General features: G+C 36.4%; 1 non-coding gene and 1 pseudogene across 1 annotated transcript; one reads left to right on the forward strand and one right to left on the reverse strand.

Annotated features, from left to right (window-relative positions):
• The first annotated feature begins 3,481 nt into the window (after positions 1-3,481).
• LOC121478991 lies at positions 3,482-4,312 on the forward strand (annotated as a pseudogene).
• A 5,032-nt stretch (positions 4,313-9,344) lies between these two features.
• On the reverse strand, positions 9,345-9,448 carry LOC121479193. The gene has a single exon (XR_005984693.1). It is a non-coding gene; the product is annotated as a U6 spliceosomal RNA (small nuclear RNA).
• Between the last annotated feature and the right edge of the window lie 3,170 nt (positions 9,449-12,618).

Raw genomic sequence — 12,618 nt, forward strand, 5'->3', positions numbered from 1 at the left:
AGGCCTTCACTTTCAACTTCCAGATTTCATGCAAATCCCTCTTTTGTCTGAATCTAACCTGTAATCATACACCAAAGCAAATTCTGGGAAATGTAGTTTTAACCAAACTGACAGAGCAAACTGCTATAGCTGGGTATAAAAATTCTTGTAATCTTTCATAGCTTTGCTTTCATGTAAATACTCTCAAAATCCTTCCCCACTTTATAACCCATCCTTCAGATTACAAAATATATGTTAGCATACATTTTGATTTCTGTTTTGTATAACTTTTGTTTAATTAAAAAAGACTTCAAGACGCTTATCATCTTTGCATTTGAGCATCTGTTTTAATAAAGGGCTCTGAATTTCAGAGCTTTTATTTTTATTGCAATGATTAAGTAGATTTTCTTCTTTGACCCATTTAATAGATTATTTCATTAAATTTCTTATTATTGTATAATTCTTTTGAAAATTGCATTTGAGTATAGTGTGTTTTTAAATAAAATGCCGTAATGTATTTGTAATTTGTATTTAAGTATTATTATTATTATTATTGAATAATATCAGATTACAGTTTTCTTTTTTTCTTCTGTATCTTTGTCAGGATTTGAGGAAAGAATTGACTTCTTAAAAAAAACACTTTGGAAGCTTATTGTCTTTCTCTGGGGCTGAAGCAATTTAAATAGTACCAACTCTTTCTATTCTATTTCTTTTTTTCTTTTTTAAGATTTTATTTATTTATTTATGAGAGACACAGAGATAGAGGGAGAAAGGCAGAAACACAGGCAGGGGGAGAAGCAGACTCCATGCAGGAAGCCTGATGTGGGACTTGATCCCGGGTCTCCAGGATTACACCCTGGGCCGAAGGTGGTGCTAAACTGCTGAGCCACTGGGGCTGCCTTCAATTCTATTTCTATTTAAAAATTGACTAATTACAATATTGGAACCTTTTGTTGCTTTGTTTCTTTGTTTGGTGAGTGTAAAAAGAGGAATTCTTTGGAAACTTCCTCAACTTTATTCATGGATTTAACTAATTTGCTTTTTCTATCTCTTCTTGAGACAGGCTTAATAACTATTAAATTCCAGAAAATCGTTCATTTTAATCTAAGTAGAAATGATATTCTAAATTACTATTTTTTGCTTGTTTGTTTTGACCTTTTCTTTTTTTTGAGTGTAGTTGATACCCAATGTTACATTAGTTTCAGATGTACAGCTTAGTGATTTGACAAGTGTATACATTATGCTGTGTTCACCACAAGTACTGCTACCATCTGTCCTGTTATATTACTATTAGAGTATCATTGACTATATCCCTTATGTTGTGCTTTTTATTCCTGTGACTTATTTGTTCCATGTGGGAAGCCTGTATCTTTCTCCTTCACTCATTTTTGCCGATTCTCCTTAGTTCCCTCTCCTCTGGCAACCATCAGTTTGTTCTTTATGTTTACAAGTCTGATTCTGTTTTTTCTTTGTTTATGCTTTTTTTTTTAGACTCCATTTAATGAGTGGAATCATATGGTATTTGTCTTTCTCAGTCTGGCTTATTTCATTTAGTATAATAGCTTCTAGATCCACCCATGTTGTCTCAAAAGGCACAATCTCTTCCCTTTTTTTTTTTACAGCTGCATAATATTCTAGTGTGTGTGTATGTGTTTGTGTGTGTGTGTGTGTGTGTGTGTGCATGTGCCACATCTTCCTTATCCATTCATCTGTTGATGGGCACTTAGGTTGCTTCCATATCTTGGCTATTGTAAATAATGATGCAATAAACATAGGGGTGTATATATCTTTTTGAATTAGTATTTTCATTTCCTTTGGCTAAATACCCAATAGTGGAATCATTGGACCATAAATTACTTTTATTGAAAGTAGAACTCCTTCACTGAGTTTTCAATTTCATTGACATCTAGATGTGTGTTTTTCAAATTTGCCTTATCATTTGTGATAGTGCTTCGTTCCTATTTCATACTCATTATTCTTTATTTTAACTAATAATTTCAAGTATATCTAATATTTTATGTCCAATAATTGAGTTGTCTGAAGTTTTGAGGCTCTAATTTTGATACATGTAGTTTCTGAAGACTCTTGTTTATCCTGGATTGATTTCTTTTGTGTGTTCTCATTGCTTTTAAATTTGTTTTCTAATTTTTAACTTATGCTTATGTTGGGCAGAGCTCTATCTGTCAGAATCTTGTGGGCTCTGGGTCAAGCATACTTCTTCTGAAAATGATTTGTGTTGGTTTTTGCCAGAAATCCCAGAGTGTTTTTTTTAATTTAAGACCGCTTATTAGGATAATTTCTTAACTTGGGAGTCAAGATCATGCAGTGTACATTTAAATCCCTATCCAATATGAGAGAAGAGCTTTGCCTATCAATTCTCAAGTGAGACATTCCTTTTCTCACACAGGGCCCAGGCCAAGACAGTTAAGTTCCTTGGAATTCTTTCTTTTCTGGAAAGAGTTGTTCTTTACTAATACCCTCTTTTTACCAAGAAAGTAGCACTTTGAGAGTCTTAGTTCATGTAGAGGTCCTATTCCAACCCCTTGCACAGGTTCAACATCTTGTCTCCCTGTCCCCGAGAGTCATTAAATCTTAAGCTCCTTGGTTTCTTTAATTGGCAAATGATGTCAGAGTGAAGGTGCCTTCTGCTTTTAAGTTTCTTTTTGGTTTTGCCTGGGAGATTCTTTCTTTTTAAATGAGATCAACATGCAGGGTTTATATTACTACAATTATGTAAATATTATTCCTAGCAGAACCATGTCATATACATTTTATAACTCTATTGTTTTTTGGGGGAAGTAAGAATCACTTCTGTTTTTTGTTTTGTTTGATAGTCATTTATATATGTGTTCCTATTTTGCCAAATACTGTGAGAAGTATAATGCTTCTCTCAATGTATTCAAACACACAAGTTATTCTATCAGTTTTATATCCTCTACATCTCTCCTGGAGCCCCCTGCACTTGGTTCCAGTCCAGTTGAGACTACTTGCTCTTTGCTGCACAGCTGTCACCTGAGAGTTGCAGGGGAGAAATTGAAGAGTGGTGATTGTCCAGAGTGGGGATAGCAGTGGGTGTTTGAGTCACACAGGTATATAAACTGAGAGCTCAGCAAGTGTACACTAAATTTTTGTATTTCATTGTATGAAAATGTTCTATGAAAAGGACAAAAACAAGGATGCCTGGATGGCTCAATCAGTTAAGCAACTGCCTTCAGCTCTGGTCATGACCTCAGGGTCCTGTGGTCAAGTCCCGCATTAGGCTCATTGCTTGGTGGGGAGCCTACTTCTCCCTCTACCTGCTTGTCCTGCTTGTGTGTGCATGCTCTCTCTGTCAAATAAATAAATAAACATATTTTTTTTAAAAAAGGACAAAAACATAAAGAAATATTAAATTTTAGTTAGTGGTACATAGTCTGAAGTATTTAGGAGGAAGTGTACTGATGTTTGTAACTTGAAATGTGTTAAAAAAATAAGATGAACTTTTGGCTCCCAGAGCAGTGCCATGGTGGTCAGCAAGAACAAGCGCCTTATGAAAGGTGGCACAAAAGGAGCCAAGAAGAAAGTGGTTGATCCATTTTCTAAGAAAGATTGGTATGATGTGAAAGCGCCAACTATGTTCAAGAAATATTGGAAAAACAGTAGTCACAAGAACTCAAGGAACCAAAATTGCATCTGATGGTCTCAAGGGTCACGTTTTTGAAGTTAGCCTTGCTGATCTGCAGAATGATGAAGTTGCATTTAGGAAATTCAAGCTAATCACTGAGGATGTGCAGGGCAAAAACTGCCTAACTTCCATGGCATGGATCTTACCTATGACAAAATGTGCTCCATGGTCAAAAAATGGCAGACCATGATTGAAGTTCATGTTGATGTAAAGACTACCGATGGTTATTTGCTTCGTCTATTTTGTTTTGGTTTTACTAAAAAACACAATAATCAGGTTCAGAAGACCTCTTATGCTCAGCACCAACAGGTCCGCCAAATCTGGAAAAAGATGATGGAAATCATGACCCAAGAGGTGCAGAAATGACTGCACTTTCAATGACTTGAAAGAAGTGGTCAATAAATTGATTCCAGGCAGCATTGGAAAAGATTTAGAAAAAGCTTGTCAGTCTATTTATCCACTCCATGATGTCTTCATTAGAAAAGTAAAAATGCTAAAGAAGCCCAAGTTTCAATTGGGAAAACTCATGGAGCTTCATGGTGAAGGTAGTAGTTCTGGAAAAGCTACGGCAGATGAGACCGGTGCTAAAGTTGAACGAGCTGATGGATATGAACCACCAGTCCAAGAATCTGTTTAAAATTCAGACATTTAATGGTGACAAATAAAAACATATTTGTGATGTTTAAAAAAAAGATGAATAAGTGGATGGATAGGTAAAAGATGGATAAACATGTTAAAACAAATAGAGTAAAATGTTAATGGTAAAGTCTAGATGAGGGTATAGTGTAAAATTCCCTGTAAAATTCCTTCACCTTTGCTGTATGCTTGAACATGTTTATAATCAAATATTGTAGGGAAAAAAAGAGTGACGATGGTAAAATGAATTAGTCTGTGTAGGGGTCTAAATAGCCTCTCAAGATACATGTATCAAAGCAGTGTTGATGAGGAGCTACGGAAGGATAAATGAAAATGTAAGCTTAGCTGCTTGCCTTTAGAGCCTAATTTTTTTGGTGTTCTGTCTCAAATATACCCGAATTCAAAACAACTGGTAAGTTTGCTTGGCTCTTTCCAGGGAGAGTCAGCAGAGCTGTATGAGAAGAGGGGAGCAGGATCTGGAGGCAGGAACTCTTCCTGAGTGCCAGTGTGCTCACAGCAAACCCTTTAGCTCCTCTAGAGAATCAGAGCTTTTATCCAGCCTCAGGGTGGAATATTCTTTGACTTGAGAAAATTGTCACACTGACAGCTTTATTTTTACCACAGACATAGTGACAGTCATTGACATAATCTACCGACTAAGCATGGTGTTCAGAAGGTAATTACAGAGGGCTCTGGGTTGCTATGGTGACAGACCAGCCAGCCAGACCTGATATTTCTCCTCCCAACTTCTTATTAAAATAGCTTTAAAAAAATAGAAAAAAGATGAAAACTAGCAAGCACACTGGAAAATGAAGATAAGAGATGTCAGAGTTGGAGTGGAATTTCTTCAGAACACACCATTTTAGGATGGCCAAGGAGCATCATAGATCACTTAGCGTCTTGTCCACCTTATTGCAGACAGTTCAGAGCCCCTCAGAGAATTGAGGAAGGCTTTGAGAAATGCATTCTTAAATCTGTGACACAGGGGTTCACTGGAAAATAGTCAATCTTACTCCAAAACCCAGACTCCTGTTCTTTTCTTATTATATTCACTGAGGGATTAATATTCCCAGGCACAAATATGACAGGAGTATAAGATGGGCAGAGGTTCGTTGTGTCCTAGAATTCTTTGTCATTGAAGAAATTTAACGAACAGTTGCAGAGATGGGCAGGGTTCTAGGGAGCAGTGCTTGCTTAGGATTTAATGCTCTACGTAATAGAGTTCACTGAAATAGAAGCTGTAAACATTCGACTTAGCATTTAAGATCTCCAGCTGTTGGATCAAGTAAATAGCCAGTCTCAGGCCAGCAGACTTACACTAAATGAATACTGTCAAACTCTGCTAATTATATTAGTGGCTGCCCAGGTTTACCTGACATTCTTACTGAGGTCTGAGATGAGGAGGCTGCAAGCACTGGTAGGACAGTGGGAAGAGCTAAAGACATCTCACATTGTTGCCAAATTCTAAGTAGAGGTCTTTCTATTTGAACTAAGCAAACAGAAAAACTCTATGGATACTATACAAAGAATGCAAATAAGGACAACAAATGCTCTGCTGACAATTATGAGAAGGGCAAATATCTGAAAATGACTTGTTTTCATGGAAAAAGAACATTTTCTTTTTTTTAAGATTTTTAAAAAAGATTTATTCATTTTAGAGTGAGGGAGGAGGGACAGAGGGATCTGGTGAGAGTGAATCTCAGGCAGACTCCTGCTGAGGGTGGAGTCTGAAGTAGGTCTTGATCCCATGACCTTGAGATCATGACCTGAGCAGAATCAAGAGTGAGACACTGGGCGCCTGGGTGGCTTGGTCGGTTAAGCAGGTGCCTTTGGCTCAGGTCATGATTTTGGGGTCCTAGGATCAAGCCCCATGTTGGGCCCGGTGCTTAGTGGAGAGTCTGCTTCTTCCTCTCCCTCTGCCCCTCCTCCCTCTAGTGCTTTCTCTCTCTCTTACTCTTTTTCTCAAATAAAATCTTAAAAAAAAAAAAACCCAAAAACCAAAAGAGAATGGGACATTTAAGGGTGCCTGGGTGGCTTAGTTAGGCTTCTGACTCTTAATTTCAACTCAGGTAATGATTTCAGGGTCCTGGCATCCAACCCTGTACTGGCCTCTGCGCTCAGTCTAGAGTCTGCTTCTCCTCTCTCCCTCTGCCTCTGCCTCTGCCCCTACCCCCACTTGTGCTCGTGTGTGCATGCACTCTCTCTCTCTCTCTCTCTCTCAAATAAATAAATAAATCTTAAAAAAAAAGAGTCAGACCCTTAACTGTTTGAGCCACTCAGGGGACCTAAAAAAGAGCAGTTTGGAAATCAGTTATGATTTCCTTCCTAAAAGATGAGAAAAATAAAATCTCTACAACACAAAGGTTGAAGAACATGTTAAAGTGAAGTGGAAATGCAAAATGTTCTGGTTTATATAAAGAAATGATGCATGAAAATCTGAAATATGATAGAGTATTTTTATAGAAGTGACAGTCAAAGGCGAAAACACTGTCATGTTGTAGAAAACAAATGCAGAACACTTTGAGAATACAAGGAGGAGACTCAAGAGAAGAAACTGATCAGGAAAATGATAGATGGGAAAGGGATAGTAGAGATTTTGTTCAATAAATTAAATGAGAAAAACAAGGACATGGCATTGGCTGACAGGAAAAATCATCCAGAGCTAAATTAAACCTTAAATTCAAAATTTGAAAAGGCTGTGTTTTGTTCTTGGTAAAATTCACAAATATTCAATATGTAGGAATATCCCAGCAAAAATTTTATTTTATTTTATTTTTTTCCAGCAAAAATTTTAACATCAAAAGAGGAAGAAAAAAATTTGTAAGTATCCAGGTTGAAAGAAGCATTAAGTGTAAAAACAAAAACATTAAGCAGACTTCAGATTATTCCCCCGTTTTATTATTATTATTTTAGATTTTATTTATTTATTCATTCATGAGAGACACAGAGAGAGGGAGAGAGAGGTAGAGACACAAGCTGAGGGAGAAGCAGGCTCCATGCAGGAAGCCCGACATGGGCCTCGAACTCGGTCCCGGGGCTCGATCCTGGGGCTCCAGGTTCACGCACCGGGCCAAAGGCGGCGCTAAACCGCTGAGCCACCCAGGGATCCCCTGTGATATTTAATCACAGAAGACAATGGAGTAATAGTGAGCATCTTTTAAGGAGGAAATAAAACGACCTAAAAATTCTATACTTTGTCAAATGTTTTGCTTGTTCAAAAGTCAGAGACATCCTGAGATAGGCAAGAACTCCAAAAAGTAGTATTCTTTCTTTAAGTTTCTCAATCATGTATACCAGTTAATTGGATAAATCCAAGAGTAAAGGAAGAGCTCTGGTTCTGCTCTGGTGCTATAAACCTCCTAAAACCTGTTCTTTTCACTAGTTACAATGAAACCGTTTGTGAAAAACAAAAACAACCCCTTGCAAGCCTAAAGGTGAACAAAAGAATTCAGGTTTGGAGAAAAACCATGCAGTGGCCACATAGTATTCTACTTGTGTTTCCTTTTTTTTGGTGTGTGTACCTCTCTTAAACCTTCCTTTTAGGTGCAGGCTCCCCTTCATGGAAAGGCAAGGTGGTCACAGCTGCACTGGCAGCTAACTCTCTGCTAGAAACCTTTTTTTTTTTTTTTTTAATTTTATTTTTTATTTTTATTTTTATTTTTTTTAACTTTTATTGGTGTTTAATTTACCAACATACAGAAAAACACCCAGTGCTCATCCCGTCAAGTGTCCACCTCAGTGCCCGTCACCCATTCCCCTCCAACACCCGCCCTCCTCCCCTTCCACCACCCCTAGTTCGTTTCCCTGAGTTAGGAGTCTTTATGTTCTGTCTCCCTTCCTGATATTTCCCAACATTTCTTTTCCCTTCCTATATATTCCCTTTCACTATTATTCATATTCCCCAAATGAATGAGAACATACACTGTTTGTCCTTCTCCGATTGACTTATTTCACTCAGCATAATACCCTCCAGAAACCTTGTCTTTCTGGCCAGGAACCAAAAGAAGTAGGCCCTGTGGGCCAGATAGTATGGAGAGAATCTCAGAGCCCAGGCTAGATCTGTTCTCTGTAATCCCTTGAGCAGCTGCTTAGAAAAAGAAATTCACTGGGTGTTATACTATAGGTTGGCAAATTGAATTTAAATTTAAAAAAAAGAAAAGAAAAAGAAAATCAGCCAAACCGGATTGATGAATTAGAATGAAATGCTAAATATAATCAAAGAATCAAGTAGAAGGCAAGAAAGTGGGAACAATATAAAAAAAGAAGAAAAATTAGACTAAGAAAAATGGATAATATAATAGTAGACTCAATCTGAACCAATTAATAATTATATTAAATGCTAATAGTATAATAACTCCAATTATAAACAAATATAAACAGAGTAGATAAAAAGCAAGACGCTATATTCTTCCTGCAGAGGCACACTTTGGATAAAATGATACATAAAGATTAAAAGTAAATGGATGGAAAAAAGACATGCGATGCAAATGGCAAACATAAGAAGAATGAAATCATCATTTTAAATATTACATAGAATAGACTTCAAGACAAGAACACTACGAGAAACAAAAGGGATATTTCATAATAATAAAAGGCACAGTTCATCAGAAAGACACAGCAATTATAAATTATGTATGTCTTTAACAACAGAATCTCAAAATAAATGTAGCAAACATTGACAGAATGAAAGGAAGAAATAGATAATTCCACAATTACGGCATTTTACTATAAAATTCCTTTTCCAGAAATTGATCAAATAACTGGACAAAAAATATTCAGTAGAGCCATAGAAAATCTGAACAACACTGTTGACCCCATTGATGTAATTGATATTTATAGAGCACTACATCCGACAACTGCAGAATATGCATTCTTACAAATGCACGTGGTGTATTCACAAAGACAGATCATATGCTGAGCTACAAAACAAGTCTCAATAAATTTAGCAGGACTTAAATCATACAGAGAGTATTCTCTGAACACAACAGAATTAAATTGAAATTAATAATAAAAAGAGATCAAGTAAAACCATGAATACTCCAAAATGAAATAGCAGATCTTTTTTTAAAATATGGATTGCTTCATGAATTTGCCTGTCATCTTTGTACAGGGACCAGGTTAATCTCTGTGTTGTTCCAATTTTAGTATATGTGCTGCCAAAGCAAGCACATGAAATAGCGTATTTCTAAGTGATTCATGGGCCAAAGACAAAATCACAAAGGAAATTAGAAAATATTTTGAACTGAATGACAATGAATACAATATGCCAAAGCTTATAAGAGGCAGAGAACGCAATCTTTAGAAGGAATCTATAGATCTAGACACTTATATTAGAAAAGAAGAAAGATTTAAAATGAAGGACTAAGATCCCATATTAAGAAACTAGGGAAATAAAGCAGAGTAAGAAGAAAGTAAGTAGAAGAAAGGAAATTACAAAGAGAAGAGAATAAGTCATTGAAAGAGAACAGACAATAGAGAAAATTAATAAGTGTACAAACTGGTCCTTTGAAGAGATCCACTGACAAAATTGACGAACTTTTAATGAGATGGGTGGAAAAAGGGAGAGAACATAAATCACCACGAGCAGGGATCAGGAGGGGTTATCAACTACAGATCCTTCAAAAATTAAAAGGATAATAAGAAAAAACTATGAACAGTTTTTCGCCAACACATTAAAAAAAACTTAGACAAAGTGCACACGTTTCTTGGAAAATACAACTTATCAAATATGACAAAAGAAAAAACAGAAAATCTGAATCACCCTATTATATATATTAAAGATAAAATTTATTATCAAAATCTATCTCATTGAGACAACTCTAGGTCACAATGGTTTCGATGGTGAAATCTATGAAAAATTTCATGAAGAAAAAACTTACCTTATATGGATTTGTTTAGAAAATAGGAGTGATCACTGCACAACCTATTCTAAGTTGCTAGCATTACCTTAATATCCATTCAAAGAAATTGCAAGAAAAGAAAACTACAGATCAATATCCCTTGGTATTATAGATATAAAAATCATTAACAAAATATTAGCAAGTGGGTGAAGGTGGTCAAAAAGTACAAACTTCCAGGAATAAAATAAATAAGTCATAGAGACATAATCTACAGCATGGTGACTGTAGTTAATAATACTGTCTTGCATATTTGAAAGTTGCTATGGGAGGAGATCTTAAAAGTTCTCATCACAAGAAAAATTTTTTTTCAAATATGTGTTGTGGCTTATTGTGGTGATCATTTTGTAGAATATACAAATATTGAATCATTATATCGGTGCCCCTAAAACTATTATAATCTCATGCATCAATTATACTTCTGTAAAAAATAAAAAGCAAATGAAATCCAACAAGAAGGGAAGATACGTCATGACTAATTAGAGTTTATCCTAGGAATATAAGGTTGATTTAACATTTGTAATGAATCAATGTAAATCATTATATTAGCAGAATACACTAAAAAATCATATGATCATTTTAATAGATGATGTAACATTTGACAAAATTCAACATCCTTTAATGAGATAAACTTTCAGTGAACTAGAAATAGTAGGGAACTTCCTCAAATTGATAAAGGGTGTCTACAAAAATCTTACAGCTGATATGCTTAATAAAGAACTGACTTGTTGCCTGCCACTTTAGGAAGAAATGTGTGCTTTTAGCACTTGCTGCCCTATGAAGAGCTTGGCTGCCTGAACTCAAAAACATTGTGTTGTTGGTTTTTTTGGCATGTTTTATTTTTATTTTATTTAAATTCAATTTGCCAACATATAGTATAACATCCAGTGCTCATCACATCACATGCCCTCCTTAATGTCTGTGACCTAGTTACCCCATCCTTCACCCCCTCGCCTTCAGCAACCCTCAGTTTGCTTCCTATGATTAAGAGCCTCTCATGGTTTCTTGTCCTCTCTGATTTTCCCCACTCAGTTTTCCCTCCATCCCTTATGGTTCCTTTCACTATTTCTTATATTCCACATATGAGTGACACCATATGAATTGCGTTTGTAATCATACCTTGCATTTCAGACTACATAAGCTTGAGCAGTTTAAACTCTCGGAGGCTCTTTGTGCATCTGTATCATGAGTATAATAATGCTTGCTTTGGGAGTTGGGCTAAATGCCTAGCACAATGCCTAGCAGCAAAGAGGTTAATAAATGTAAGTATTACATTGGTACTACCCAATAGTCTATAAGCTCTCTGAATGCAGAAATCATTTCACTTTTATTTATTTACATATCTTTAGTGCTTAGCTCAGTACCTAGCACAAAGTGCATATTATGTAAAAATTTGTTGACTAAATTATTGGGAATAAAACACTCATAACCTTAAAGATTCTTCAGCTTTCTAAAGGAAATTCCAAGATTGGGCCATTCCCACTGAAAAATAGTTTACTTTGATTTTGATGAAGTTTGTATTGAGTCATCTTTACTTGATACTTGGCTGCCTTGGGGAAGTCCTGTTAATCACGTATGCTTTGATTATAAGCTCTAAGACAAAGCAGATGCTCCACTCAGAGCCCGCTCTTCTGGGTCTGTTTCTCAAGTGAGCAGTCCTTCACTCTAGCTAAGTTGATTTCTCCATATTTCCTTGAACATTTTTGCATTGTGCCACTTTAGCCCTTGCTTGGGTCATGTGCTCTGCCTGAAATGCCCCTGTCCCTCTTCTCTCCGATCAACATCTCACCCCACCTTCTAGGCCTCTCCCCTAGGAGACCTTTCCCCAACTGTCAATTATCTTGTCAGAAATGTTATTTCCATACCCTGAATTTTTCAGGAAATATAATTAAGAATAAAAAAAACTTCTGCCAATGCAGAAATTCTTCTCCACAAAATATAGGCAAGAAAGAAAACAGTTTGACTATTGGACCAGATTGTGATGGGTATCACAGGTCATCTGTTATCCAGTTGCAAAGACAGAAAAACGTCTCCCATTTTTGTAAAGCCATCCAGGTGGAGCCCACTGCACACATATTCTGAAGATAGAAAACTAGTTCTCAAGAAAGAAGCCTTGACAGTGCCATTTGTCACACCCAGATCATCCTGAATTCATCTGGTGATTGGGTGGCTATCTGTGTTTGCTAACTGCCTTTACCCAAAGGAAAAATAACTTTTCATATCTTTGCCACGAAAGGTAGTTTTGCAACTTGGAGCCAGGTGCCCTGCCAAAGTTAGGATCCTACCCTACCATGGAAACTGGGAGATAGGGGTGATATCTTCCTTGATTACGGTTTAAAGAGACGCCTCCCAAATCCTTGAGAAAAATATTTCTGGGTTGTAAAACTGTCAAGAGGCTTACTTGCTTTTTAAAGATTTACATACGTCTTAAAGAGGCAGAAA

This window comes from Vulpes lagopus, chromosome 19, assembly GCF_018345385.1.
Source record: "Vulpes lagopus strain Blue_001 chromosome 19, ASM1834538v1, whole genome shotgun sequence".
In the NCBI taxonomy this organism is placed as follows: Eukaryota; Metazoa; Chordata; class Mammalia; order Carnivora; family Canidae; genus Vulpes; species Vulpes lagopus.